General features: G+C 38.6%; 1 protein-coding gene and 1 long non-coding RNA gene across 3 annotated transcripts in view; one reads left to right on the top strand and one right to left on the bottom strand.

Moving 5' to 3' along the window:
• gli1 (GLI family zinc finger 1) overlaps positions 1-4,247 on the bottom strand; it is a 50,152-nt gene extending 45,905 nt beyond the window's left edge. The window contains exon 1 of one of the 2 annotated variants that reach the window (XM_023412867.2): positions 3,884-4,247. The gene's annotated coding sequence lies outside the window, so the exon portion shown is untranslated. The remainder of the gene's footprint in view (positions 1-3,883) is intronic. The other variant, XM_087175754.1, reaches the window with a different exon arrangement.
• Positions 4,248-4,416: 169 nt separating this feature from the next.
• Positions 4,417-12,074, top strand: LOC111659792 (uncharacterized). The gene is made up of 3 exons (XR_002761096.2): positions 4,417-4,713; positions 8,475-8,708; positions 10,701-12,074. It is a non-coding gene; the product is annotated as an uncharacterized LOC111659792 (long non-coding RNA).
• Positions 12,075-12,981: the final 907 nt, after the last annotated feature.

Here is a 12,981-nt window from a genome sequence, read left to right as displayed (position 1 = left end):
CACACACAGGCAACATGACAAAACGTACACGCTCACACAAAGCACTGCATTTACTGTAAAATACAACCAACATCTCTGCTGACACTGCCTGATGTGCCACACATGACTTGACCTTTCTCATCTACTATTATGGCAGTGAGTTAGACCAATGTGTCCACCCCAGGTTTTTCTTCTATTAGGATCAAGACATCAGCCCACAACTTCATATGCACATGGGTATTGTAGAAGTTCATATTGGATGACTGCTCAGGTCACAATTTATGTCCAATGTTACCGCTCTGTGCGGGTAGTGTGAGCTTTATGCATTTCATTCTCAGCAAAAGCTGAGCCAGGTTCAACTTTTTTCTGGGCAACTTTTTTTTCTTTTCTGCAGAATCATCCAATATAAATTTGTCTGGAAATAAATGGGTAATATGGGATGTTCCCTCATTAGAAATCAATGAGGGAACAGTTGGTGAACTTCACGGCATAATGAATTGACTAACCGATTCACTGTTTGCTCTGTACTGCGACAGAAAAAAGAGTAATGTTGGAAATGGAAAACCTAATTTTCCAGAACAACCAACATTAGCATCGGGTGTTAAATCAAAAGTGTGTATCTAGCTCTTTGGACTGAAACACTGTTGCTTTCATTTAAACTCCATCCGCTAAAAGAATTATATCAAACAAATCTGACCTCGCTCTCATTCTTCAGTTGCTTTGAACTAATTGTCTCTATAGATCATTTTTTTAATCTCCACTTCGGCAATTTGTCTGATACGCCTTATAATGGGTGGGAAAACTCCAAGTGACCACAAACAATGATTTTCAGAATATTTCCCATGACTGGAACATTTCCCTTTTCTATTATGTGTGCCCTTTGGCTAATGCAATTCAAGTGTCTAATGCCTTTGCCCTCTTGTGTCAGCCCACTACTTAATAACACCCCCCCACCCCACCCCACCCCATTCCTCTGCCTCATTTCAGCATCATTGGATGTGTAAAATTGTTATTCCCAAAGATGAGGGGATCTCTACAGGGATCTCATGAAATCATGAGTATGATCTGACTGTATGCAGCAGTTTTTGACAGTGAATACGGACTATTTGCATACGTAATAACTGTGGCCTCTTGTTGTGTCATTCAGATGGCTCCAATGAGATAAAGTTTGGCTCAATAATAACCAAAACAACCATGACCAAAATCAATTCACTCTGGTCTCAATGAACAAAGTCCGTGTCAGTGAATGACAACACACACACAAAGTGAATAAAGCTTTGCAGCAGTTTGAAAACAACACAAACTCAATCCGATGAACCAAAATAACCTTCAAATACCAGACCCTGACATCAGCGAGCTGAGGTCTCTTTGGGAGCCTTGAAGTACGGGAGCACAACTAGAAGATGAAGGGAGGGAAGACTAGCGGGGGATAAAGACAGAAAAGGAGTATGTGAGTGTGTCTGTGTCTGTGTCTGTGTATGTGTGTGTGTGTGTCTTTGCTTATGTGTCCTTTAGAGCATCCCCAGGCGTCTTCTCTCTGCAGCCGAAGCCGATCGGCTCTGCACTGCGAGCCTACACGGTTTTAGCCAGGGCCGGCACAGACAGACAGCTGCTATTAAACCCTGATTGTTTCAGGTTCACAGGGTGTGAAAGGGTCTGATTGAGGGGCTGTGATCCCAGTGAGGGTGGTCTTTCTCCCCCTCTCTCCCTCCCCCTAACCTCCCTCTTTCTGGAAGGTGGGAGTTGAGGAGGAGGAGGAGTGTTGGGGGGTGGGTGGGGGTGGGGATTGCAGGCATCACGTGACGCATGTTTCTTGCTGAGCGGACCAAAATGGAATCTGGACAAAAACACACCACTTGTTGCTGCCTGCCTCTGGGTACGTGTGTGTCACGTGACCGACGGGCGATAATGCCAACACAGAAATTAAACACATCATCCAGGTCATTAATGCCAGTGAGAGCTATGAGGAGATGTTTCCAGATTCTGCTGCATTGTCACTGCTCAAATTAGCTCTTTACATTTCAGATTACAGATTCAACACACCAGCCTCAAAGAGGAAGGAACCCAGAGCACTCAATGCAACCGTGTTCAGCCTGATAGAGACTTATCACTGCTCTGATATGGCTGTGATAAACCAGATCAGCCCTCTCCTGTGTCTGGCTAGAAGAGGACAGTTGCTTCCTGTATGGTCTATTTGTTTAAGAGCATTCCCATTAAGGAGCCTTTTGGCCTTAACAAACTTGATAAAGACCAGGGAGGGCGAGGAAGCTCCCCTGCCGAGCTTTTCACACGTGGCCAGAGGACAAGTGCACTTTCCTCCCTCGAAACTCTCCCCTGTCTCAACCTTGAGAAGGGCCCGAGTGCCTCTCCGTAATGGATTACATTCAAAAAAAGCCCGACCCATACTGCATCTAACATTTTACTTTATTATATTTCCTGTTATGATCCATTTGCTATAATCGAGTAAAATGACCCAGGTGTTTGCACGCCGGTCTTCCACTTCAAACAAGGTTCTTCTTGACACTCGAAAACTTAATCAAGACACACTTACGAAGTTATCACAATTTCAAGAATTTCACAAAATATCATGAAATCTGACTATATTCTTTTTTTACCTCTTGTCCAGCGTAATGTTTATGAAAAAGACACCAATGATGCACAACCCACACTCTCACTCTTAACCAAATAAATCCTAAGTATTGTCTCTTCCTCTCGTGTTTTTGGAGATCTACTAAAGACCTTTGTCACTTACAAATACACTCTTTCTCTATATATGTGCGCGCGCGTGTGTGTGTGTGTGTGTGTGTGTGTGTGTGTGTGTGTGTATAAATACTGTTTAGGAAGGTTGTAGGTTTGTGTGCTTAGCACTTCTCACTGTCACTTTGGAATAAATAAGTGTTTGGCTCCTCTATTGAATCCAGTGTTGACGCTCTTCAGTCCAGGGCCACTACATGAAGACCAGCAGCCTAATCTTTCCACATTAACAGCTACACTCACCTCATACAGAGATAATTAGATTAGATTCAATCATCTATCTCAGATTAGAGGTTGATTATGGAAGGCTTCAATGCATGAAAGAAGGCAAGAAATGCCTTTTGATTTAAAGCTAAATAAGCAGCCAGCACATTTCAAGAAGCGCAAAAGTTACTCAAATATTTATCAGGGGGTTAATGGGGCATTTACAGGAGCTTTTCCACTCCTAAAGCCCGACACAATTTTCAGTGATTGTGTTGTTTTGTTGGTGTCTTCACAGAAACTCACATTTGGAAAAGATATTGGCACCTCAAGTATTTCAGGTTACAAGAAACAGCTGTTCTCGGGTGGCCCATGCCACCCTTAACTGTCCCAGATGATTTTAAACTAAGCTGGCAGTCAGACCCCCACCAGAAGGACTTCCTAAAGACATGGAGGCATGAAGAAAAAAAACTTGCATTTTCTGAGCTCTGAAGTTTGAAGAACCTACGTCCATGCCTCCACACAGACAAAAAACACTGGACGTTACTTTGCACAGTGAAGGAAGCGAATGAGTGAATGAGTCCACGAAACCCAGGGTATCAAAGTGGCTGAAGCATTACACTTTGTGGTCGGTTAGAAGAAATATTTTGCTGAATAACTACTTAAATTTGGAGTGTAGAGGAAATGTAAAGTAGCCATTTTTAAGTAAGTCAATGCTCACAATACGTACAAATCACGCACCATCACCTGAAGAGGTAACAGCTAAAGGAGGACTTACTTTACTAACTTTAATGACACATTTGCACGTTTTTTTTCTACTTCAGAAAGTACGCAAGTGATTAATCTCAAGCCGAACAAGAAAACACAACTTTCCAAACATGAAAAAAACGTATAACTTGTTATTTATCGGTGATTTCAAAAGCGAATGTGAATCATCAGCTCTGCTTACCTCAGGATAGCGCAGGGATATTCAGCATGAAACTTTCTGACTTGTTTCCCACAGTCCTTGGAAGAGCTCAGCGGGTCCAAGGACTGTGAAAGTCTGAGTTTCCAGTAAAGCCTCCCGTCTCTCTCTTCTTTCTCTCTACTTTCTGGCAGACGCACTCGGATGGAGATGACTGACTTCTTCACAGAAACCGGGACTTTATCCTGCTTCAGAAGCGCTTTTCCATGGCGTTTTTTCTTCAGAGTCACTTTACGCAAACGGAGACAAAATTGAACCCCATGTTCGGCTATGGAGTCCCGCAAAGCGCCCTGGAGTTGGCTGCACAGCCAATGCGGGAATGCGCACCCCCTTCTCCTCCTCCCTCCCTTTCTCCACAGTCTGTGGACCACCCCGAAACAGGAAGTTCACTTTTTGTTTTTCTTAAAAAAGGACCATGCTGCTTCAGTTTTCCCCTCAAAGTTAACACGCTCCAGTTTGTCCTCTCAAACTGATAGGTTTTCAATTTCTTCCCTTTTTTTGTAAATAAATACATGTACAGCGACACAATTAGTTATATAAAGACATTACAGCGTGCATATGTTTATAAAATACTTGCATGGACATGGCTGTGTCTATATAAAGTGCGTTCCTCTCTAGTAATTGAGATAATGTGTCTATAAATGTTTTTGTTTACTTTAATAGTGTAACTTCATAGCAGCTTCTCGGACAGCGTGTGTGGCAGACTACGTGTGGGGATGCTGCAGATTGCTGCGCCTCGCCAGTAAAATCCACCACAAAACCTGGACCGGAGTTCAGTCTGCAGCTCAGGACCAGGACCAGGAGCAGGGCGACAGGTCTGTAACGCTGTCTTTGTGTTTTCTTTAAAATAGCATAGGCTGGAGGAAATCTATACCAGTGTGAGGAAAGGGATTAGGTCAGGGATGTACTGATACATTTTTATTACCTCAACAAAAAATATGATGCATTTTCCCCGTGTTCTTAGTCTTTAATATCCAAAATTAGCCAAGGCCGGATTGGGGAAAGGACAACTCCCCGAAAGGGCCCTAGTCTCGCTGTGTGCCAGTTGATTTGTTGTGGTTTGAGAAATTGCAAATTTGTTTTGGAACCGAAAGTAATCATAATAATAATCATCTGATGCAAGGCTTACGTTTGTATTGGCTAATCTAGTGGCCATGTCATGTAGTGTCAAATTCTAGTTTTAACATCTGTATGCTATTATTTATAATATATGTTTATATTGAGCTCATATGACTTATAGTCCTGAATAAATTTGTGTTTGATCAACTTACCAGAAAAACCTGGGGCTTAATTATCCCAGCACAGGGAAGTTTCTGTGTCTGTGTGATTTATAGTCTGCTGCACTATATTTAATTGAAAGGTAAAGGCAACACATACAATGCACAGGAGCGCAGGAGTTGTGGGGTAGAAGGGGCCCAACATGAACTTTTTGCCCCTCTGCTTCTACATAGAGTGTGTAATATATTGTGTTTGTGTTGTAAAAATATACTTCTGTCATTTACAATTTACAGGAAAATGACATTTTGCTGGTGTTTCTCTACATTTTAAAATGACTGGTGTGGGCATTTTTTTCTGCTTAATAGAACAAATTCACCATGTCTGTCGCAATCAGTGAATAATTACCTCAGAGGCCTTTTTTCATGGAAGTAGGTTTGAATGATCACAGCAGGAAAAGCACGGCTCTAAATACTGAAATTAAGGACGGGTGAACTCCATTTAGCTCACCGCCACACTCTCATGACTTACTGGGGCACTTGACTAGAACAGCCATTGTTAATGTTATAAGTAACACCTGTGTTGTCCTACTTTGACGAATCAAAATGCCTGCTGTGAAAAAGGCCTTGTTTAAATTCCTGTGGCATCAATAACAGCCACAGTCTTTGTCAAATCGTTTTCCTTCACAGTGTTTCATGTTATATCTGTTTTCTGAGGCCTCACTCCAAATGGTGGCACATGCCAGGCACTGCTGTTGCCACGGTAGATCAGTGAATTATTGCCCTCTTAAATGTTTTGAATGACTAATTGCCTGCGGTTGGATGACTGGCAGTCAAGTTCATCCCAGGGTAAGGCAATATTTTATGATAATTTAGGCTGTTATGAAATGCAATAGCTCATCCTCATTTTTCAGGCCTGTGTAAAAAAAATTTTTTACAGGCTGGGGTTGGTTGTGGTTTAAGACATTAGCAGGATCCAGTGTTATTTCCTGTCTGTGTTGTTCATCATTGATTCTCTCTTTTGTGGTGTCTGCGCTTCAGCTTGGGATCTTGCTGTTTTGTCTTTAATATTGGTATAATATATTGATGCTATCAGTTAATCATAGTAAAATGTGAAGGTGGTATGAAGAGATCAGGTTAAGATTTCTAAAAGTTTAAAGTTCAACTGTCATAGCGTCTGTTGTTTGCTGTTTGTTTACTAGGTATATACTATACGTTGCTGATATAAGGTGACTTGATTTTGTGTTGAACTGATGCCAGTGGTACAAAGAGGCCATCCCCAGCTGTGGAAATTAAGTCATGTATATAATCTTACATATGCAGTCCATAGCTGTCAAGAGGCTTTGCTGTAAATAATATCCACCTCTGAAACAGCAGCCATCACCCCAGTACAATGTAATATAAAAAATACATTTAATAAATCAACAAAATATCTTTACTGGTTATTTAGGATAATCCACAAACCTCAATGGTAACAGTTTTCATGGGTACAATTCTTTTGCTCTGAAACTCATCTGCATGGTGCACCACCAAAGTAGGTTAATGCATGTATTTTTGTTTTCGTAATTTGAATGAGCTGACCCACTAAAAAAGGAGTATCTCTAATATTTATACTTGAATACACCACAAGGTGGACCAACAAGTCAATCAGCTATTCACACAATGCTGCAACTTATATTCATTTTGCAAGAGGCATTCTTGTTGGATACTCATCGTTTAAGTATATGGATCTAAAATTACTAAACTACAAGAAAGAAAATGCAAGGTAAAAGGTCATATTTTTAACATGAAATTATATACCATTTTTTAGACTGGTATACTGTATTTATTGAAGTGATAAAAGTGATTAAAAAGGGTACAGTAGATAAATAACCATGATGAGAGATGAGTCTTAGTCACCATGATTTAGCCAAACAGCGCTGGATTTGTGTTTCCAGGCATGAAGAAGTTTTAGTTTAAATTTGCACTGAGTCAAAGTCGGAACAGTTGGTGACCTGAACTGAGGCTGGAGTCCATTGAGAACATACGGCCAGTGGTTAAATCAGATTTTGTCAATGAGAGTTGTGGGCTTTAGTCCCAGTTTAGCTGCTGCTGTAGCAGCCAAGCAGGGAATTCTTGGATGTAAATCGGCCCACAGATGCTGGAGCCATATGCTTCATCTGACTGCAGAGAGAATCCAACACAGCCTTCACTCTAGATTATCAATGGAGAGGGATTACAAAGGTGAAACAGACAATCCAGTGAGTCTAAGTATAGATGGTATTACTGGTTTTACTGGATTGTGTAAGACATGTATTTTTGGGATTTGCAAAATCATATATTTTTAAGTTGTATTTTTACATTAACACAATTTACACAACACACCTGTATTATCTGAACATTCAAACACTGATTACTCATCACCTCTGTATAATGGAAATGATAGTTGAGAGGTGTTAAATGTAAAACTATTAAGTACTGGAAAACACTTCTAAATATTTACATTAGATGACTGACAAATAATAATCATCAATATTTGAAAATCAGAATCAGAATCAGAATGTGCTTTATTGCCAAGTTTTCATGTATGTGGAATTTGCTTTGATGTTTTGGTGCATAACAATAAATATAGTAGGAAGAAAAAAAATATTAAGAAAAATAAAGGCTCAGTAGAGCAGAGTGGGACTGCAGAGTAGAAGGCTAACTGCCTGTTGGTTTGTCAGTAGGAGCAACTCTTTTCACATTACACTCAATAATTAGATTTTTTGTTAATAAAGTCTAATATGAAAACAAAAATCAAACTTTAGCAATGCTTCCATACCTGGAAGAAATATTGCTTGTTTGCTTGATATGCTATCTTGAAATGTTTTTCTCAATGAAGTACTGAGAGGACAGGTGATGGGATAGAGTTAAAGTACCTCAAGCCTGCCTAAGCATGTTACCACAAAACCTTTCACTGTCCTTAATCACTAGAAACAATTAAGAGGAGTTGGATTTGAGTTACACTTTTCTCTTAATCTGGTGTGATTTATATGCATTGATATGACAATGTGAGACAGTCCCACAATTATCTAGCAAGAATATCCACGTAACAAGTGTAAATGGTGCCTTGCAGTTTGCTAAATGAAAAACAAAAATAACTTTAATATTTAATTGTCAAAATAAAGTGTCATTTGAGGTCTACTGAAAGTTAAAGAAAGTGTTGCATGGGTGGAGGGTGAAGGAGCATCGAGCATTTAAGGCCACTGGAGGATACACAGGAACGTGCGTGTTAGTCAAGTGAGAGGAAAGCATCTGTCACTAAGACTTGGGGCAGCTGGACACCATTCCCTCGTGCAGCAAAGTCCACAAAATCTTTTACAGGATTTGTTTTTCCATTGCAGATGGTCCTCTGCACATGTTTTCTTCCCATTGGTCCGGGGTCCCGGGCTGACTGTGCTCCAGCTCTGCAGGTACTACATAAAAGGGCGCTCTGTGCCTGCACTAGGTTTCAGCTCAGGCCCTGACATACTGAAGACAAGAAATGGCAGAGGAGAGACTGCAGGGGGCAAACACTACACAAGGAGGAGCAGGTCTGCATGAATGCTGTATAGCTCCAGGCACTGCTGGGTGCACAGGTAAGAGCTGCACAAAGATTGTATTTTAGTTTATCTAGTAAAATTGTGCATTGTGCATGTAGTGCAACTGCTTCTGCAATGCATGCACACATTTAAATGAATTACATTTGCAGGGATACTTGATATTTGCAGCATACACTTGTAGTTGCACTGGAGTATTGCAGCATGCTATAACACATTCAGTTTCATAGTATCTCCACCATGCAGTTGAATTGGTAATCGTAATATTATGCCAACAATTTGTTCAATCAATGCATTTGTTAATATTAACAGAATACATGCAGCTGTAAATGCAGATATTTTGCATACCTAAATACTCAAGCATATTCTGTAGATAAATTGCATTTGTGTGTTTAAGGCTCAGGATACTTACAGACAAAATAAATGAAATGGAGGTATTCAACAAGTAATAAATATATTTGAAGAGTTGTGACCAACGTAATCAAATGTATACTGCAAACTGTATATTTGTTTGACAAATGACGAATGCAATCAATCAATAACTGTGTTTTAACATTAATTAGTTCTGTGATATGTATTTGAAATATATACAAAACCTAAAAGATAACATTAATGATAATTTTTTTTTTATTTCCCCAAATAAACCCAATTTATTATCACAAATATTCTTTTGCCTTTGATTTAGTATAATAAATTTTATTGTAATAGTAGACACATATACTGTGTTTAATGGCCTGGGTTGTCATTGTCATGTTTCTCTAGGTTGTCTCTCTCTTCTATCTTTGTGATGGTGGAATATTTAATTCACTAATAATGAATAGAAAATAATAACTGAGGAAGACTCTCTAGTGTGTGTTACAAACGGAATGGCTGGCTCACTAGCCAGTCTCGAGTCATTGTAATCCACAGTACTGTTTTGAATGGATTATATACACCAGACTGTAAGACAATTTATACGAGAGCCAGGCTAAGTCAAGGCATTTTACTATTTGCATTTTTTTCTTTTTAATTATTTAATTACAATAATATAATAATAGTATAATGAACAATAAAAACCAACAGTTTTCTGATATGGATATTCGTTTAAAACAGTCACTTTGTTTCACCCACAATTTCCCTATATAATCAAATTTTTAATTATGTATTTTCATTGCAAGTTTAAGCAATGTTGCAAAAGAAAATGTAACATTTTCTAATGGAATATTATAGTTAATTAAGGGTTCAAAGTACTACATATTTATATGATTGTATGGTATTAGTATATAGTCCTTTCCCTGTGTGATTTGTATCCATTCATATATTGTTGTGTGTATGCCATATCTTTCTGTCTTTTTAGATATTATGTCAATAATTGTTTAAATTAAAATGCATCTCTCGGAATGTATGCGGATATGAGTGCATATTTTTTTCATGCCTTAATACTTCAGGATATTCTAAATCAAATATGATGTGTACTCAATGCTCAAGACAGCTACAAGCACGTCAAGTAAATGCTATAGATGTATCCAACTTGCAATAAATACATTTGATCACACTGTATTTTTTTGCCAGTGCAACTGATTATGTAAATGTTTCATTTTGCCTCTTCATGCATGTAATTTAAAAAGTGCTTTCTTTTTTTATTTGAGTCACAGTCACCAGAGGGCAGCATAGTACAAGCCTGATAAGAAGGCAACCCAAAATGCCATGAAAACAATTCTGTCCTTTATACAGTATACACCATTGTAGAACCGTGTATATACAGAGAATGTTATTTTTTCGGGTAACATATTCAGTATATTCTATCTAAAAATTGTTTATAGAGGTATATGCATGCAGTTATAGATACATGGGATCTAATGAGGCACACTGAAGCGTTCAGTTTATGGTTTTGTATGTTTTTTTTCAATTAATAGAAAAACATTTAATGTATACACACACTTTGGATATCCATTATTGTAAAGTTTAATGTCAAAATGTTTGTATCTTTTGCACACATATTAATATCTGTTGTCCTACATGTTTGTTTTCTTTGTCATGTGTTCATTGCAGACCCAAAACTTCCAGCAGTTGGATTCCACATCATCTGAGAAAATACTTTTTTATATATCAGGAGAGACATATATAATTTCTTTGTCCTGGATTAGGTATGTATGCAATAAAATGCAATGTACAACTGCACATATGGTTGACAGAATGTCAATCCTGTACATATGGCAAACTGTATATTTCCCTAAAGCAGACCTACTTTGTAAAAATGTTGCAGTAAATACATTATATTTTATTTTTACATCTATACCATCTGGTTTAAGACAAAACGTATATGAATAGTTCCATCATGTACTTTCTCTCAGTTTAAATTCAAATTGAATGGGAGTGGTTTACCTTTTCCTCCTTTGCCCTATGTCCTATATTGTGTCTATACAGTTGAAAATTAAAAAAAAATATCTATTCCAAGCAGTAGCAAAAATGTAGAACTTCATATTACATAATATGACTTTTACCTTCATTTTTTTAAACCAGAATCTGAGAGAAAAGTTGCTATAAATCTTGATTACAATAATCATTCATATTAATTGGGCCACACTAAAGAGATGTTCATTGCTGTATTTAACTGAGACATTTACTTTTTTAATCTTGACTAGCATACACTCAAAACTACATCTGCAAGCTGTCACATGAGACGGTGGCATACAATAACCTGATTGGATGGATTGTGTTTAGTCTTCCTTAACAGAATTAGGTCCACACAGGAAATTGTGTGTGGTAAGACCTGAGTGGGGGTTGAGGTGGAACAGCAAGGACTCTGACATTAATTCCCTGAGCTGTACTGATGCAAGCTCCTGCTGGATCATGAACTATTTAAATCCAGCAGCCCCTGTCCTCACTGAAACGCTTCCTCACAACCTGCCTGTTTTTTCGAACATACTGATCTTTAAAAAAGGGTTCAATGAAAGGAGTCGCAAATCTTAAGGTCAAGGTCAGGGACTATTTGAAGAGTTTATGTACAGTTTTCTTTTTTCAGATCTGAGTAGAACAGTTTTTATAGCCACTATTTGGAGTGAGTTTCAAAAAATCTGACTTTACCCCCTTAAATGTTACAGCCAAAAATTACATCATGGCTGACAACTTTCTAATCCCCTTCCCACCCACAGATCTGGTCCAGCAACACTGAAATAAATGGTCTGAAAAAAAAAAAAGTTTATACCAATTTTCACCAGGACTGTCCCATTTTTAAAAATCATTATCAGAATAATCTGAAATATGGTCTAATTAAATTAAAAACTCACATGGTGTGTTTTGTCTTATTTCTCTATTCTGTAATTTTGGAAATTTGCCTCATTTTCCTCACAAGCCACTCCTAAAAAACTGTCCTAAAAGCTACTGAAGCATTGTAGCAATGAACTGACAAAGAACTATCCCATGACTACGAAATTCCTATTAGTGTTCAAATGCGTTTTAGCCTGCGTCAGCTCATTGTTAGGTGCTTTACTGTTTTGGTTCACTCTCAGTGCTCTCATAGTACGGTTTTTGGTCACAATAAGAAGCTGTTTTCAGAGAAAAAGAACCTACTAAAAAACCTACTGAGCACTACCTGTCGCATACCAACATCAAACAGACAGAGTTAGAGACTAGCTGGTGAACATAGTGGCGCATTTAGCAGCTAAAGGGCCAAATATTTACCTCTGGAGTCACTGGAGACCAAACAGTGAATACTGGACTTAGATTCATCAGATGCACAAAAACACAACTCCGCATCTTTTAAATGTGGTGGCAAATGTTCAACTTGTACAAAAACATTGGCTTAAAAGGTCATAATACTGTATGTCATCATGGGACTTACAGATTGTTTCTGCTGCCCCCATTTGGTCAAAATCTGGCCAACTATTGCAGATTTAAGAAATATCTTATTAGATAACTGGTTTTCAGAGAAATACATAGTATATATGGCTTTATAGAGATGCTTTTGACTACATTTTGGTCAACAACATTCAGAGTAGGCGAGAGCCCAGGTGGCATAGACAGAAAACACCCACCACAGACATTAATATGACAGTGGCATAGCATTGGGCATACTCTGTTTACATCAATGTGATCATTGTATGAGCTACTTGCACTGTTTGCTTAACATCTGACACGTGGAAAGTACAAACAATGATTGTTGACCATGTGCCATTCCCATAACGACTGTGGACCAACTGAAAGTGTAGCCAAGTAGCTACATGAGTCAGGCTGGTCGAATTCTGGTGTACCTGAACTTACCCGAACCACCTGAGACCAAATATCTATGTCATATTGGTTAGATTTTTTTTTTTTGGGGGGGGGGGGGGGG

This window comes from Seriola lalandi, unplaced genomic scaffold (assembly GCF_002814215.2).
Source record: "Seriola lalandi dorsalis isolate HSWRI2012SDOR001 ecotype SW California unplaced genomic scaffold, Sedor1 jcf7180002054488, whole genome shotgun sequence".
Classification (NCBI taxonomy): Eukaryota; Metazoa; Chordata; class Actinopteri; order Carangiformes; family Carangidae; genus Seriola; species Seriola lalandi.
The sequence above is the reverse complement of the archived record's forward strand: the minus strand, read 5'-3'. Positions and strand labels throughout refer to the sequence as shown.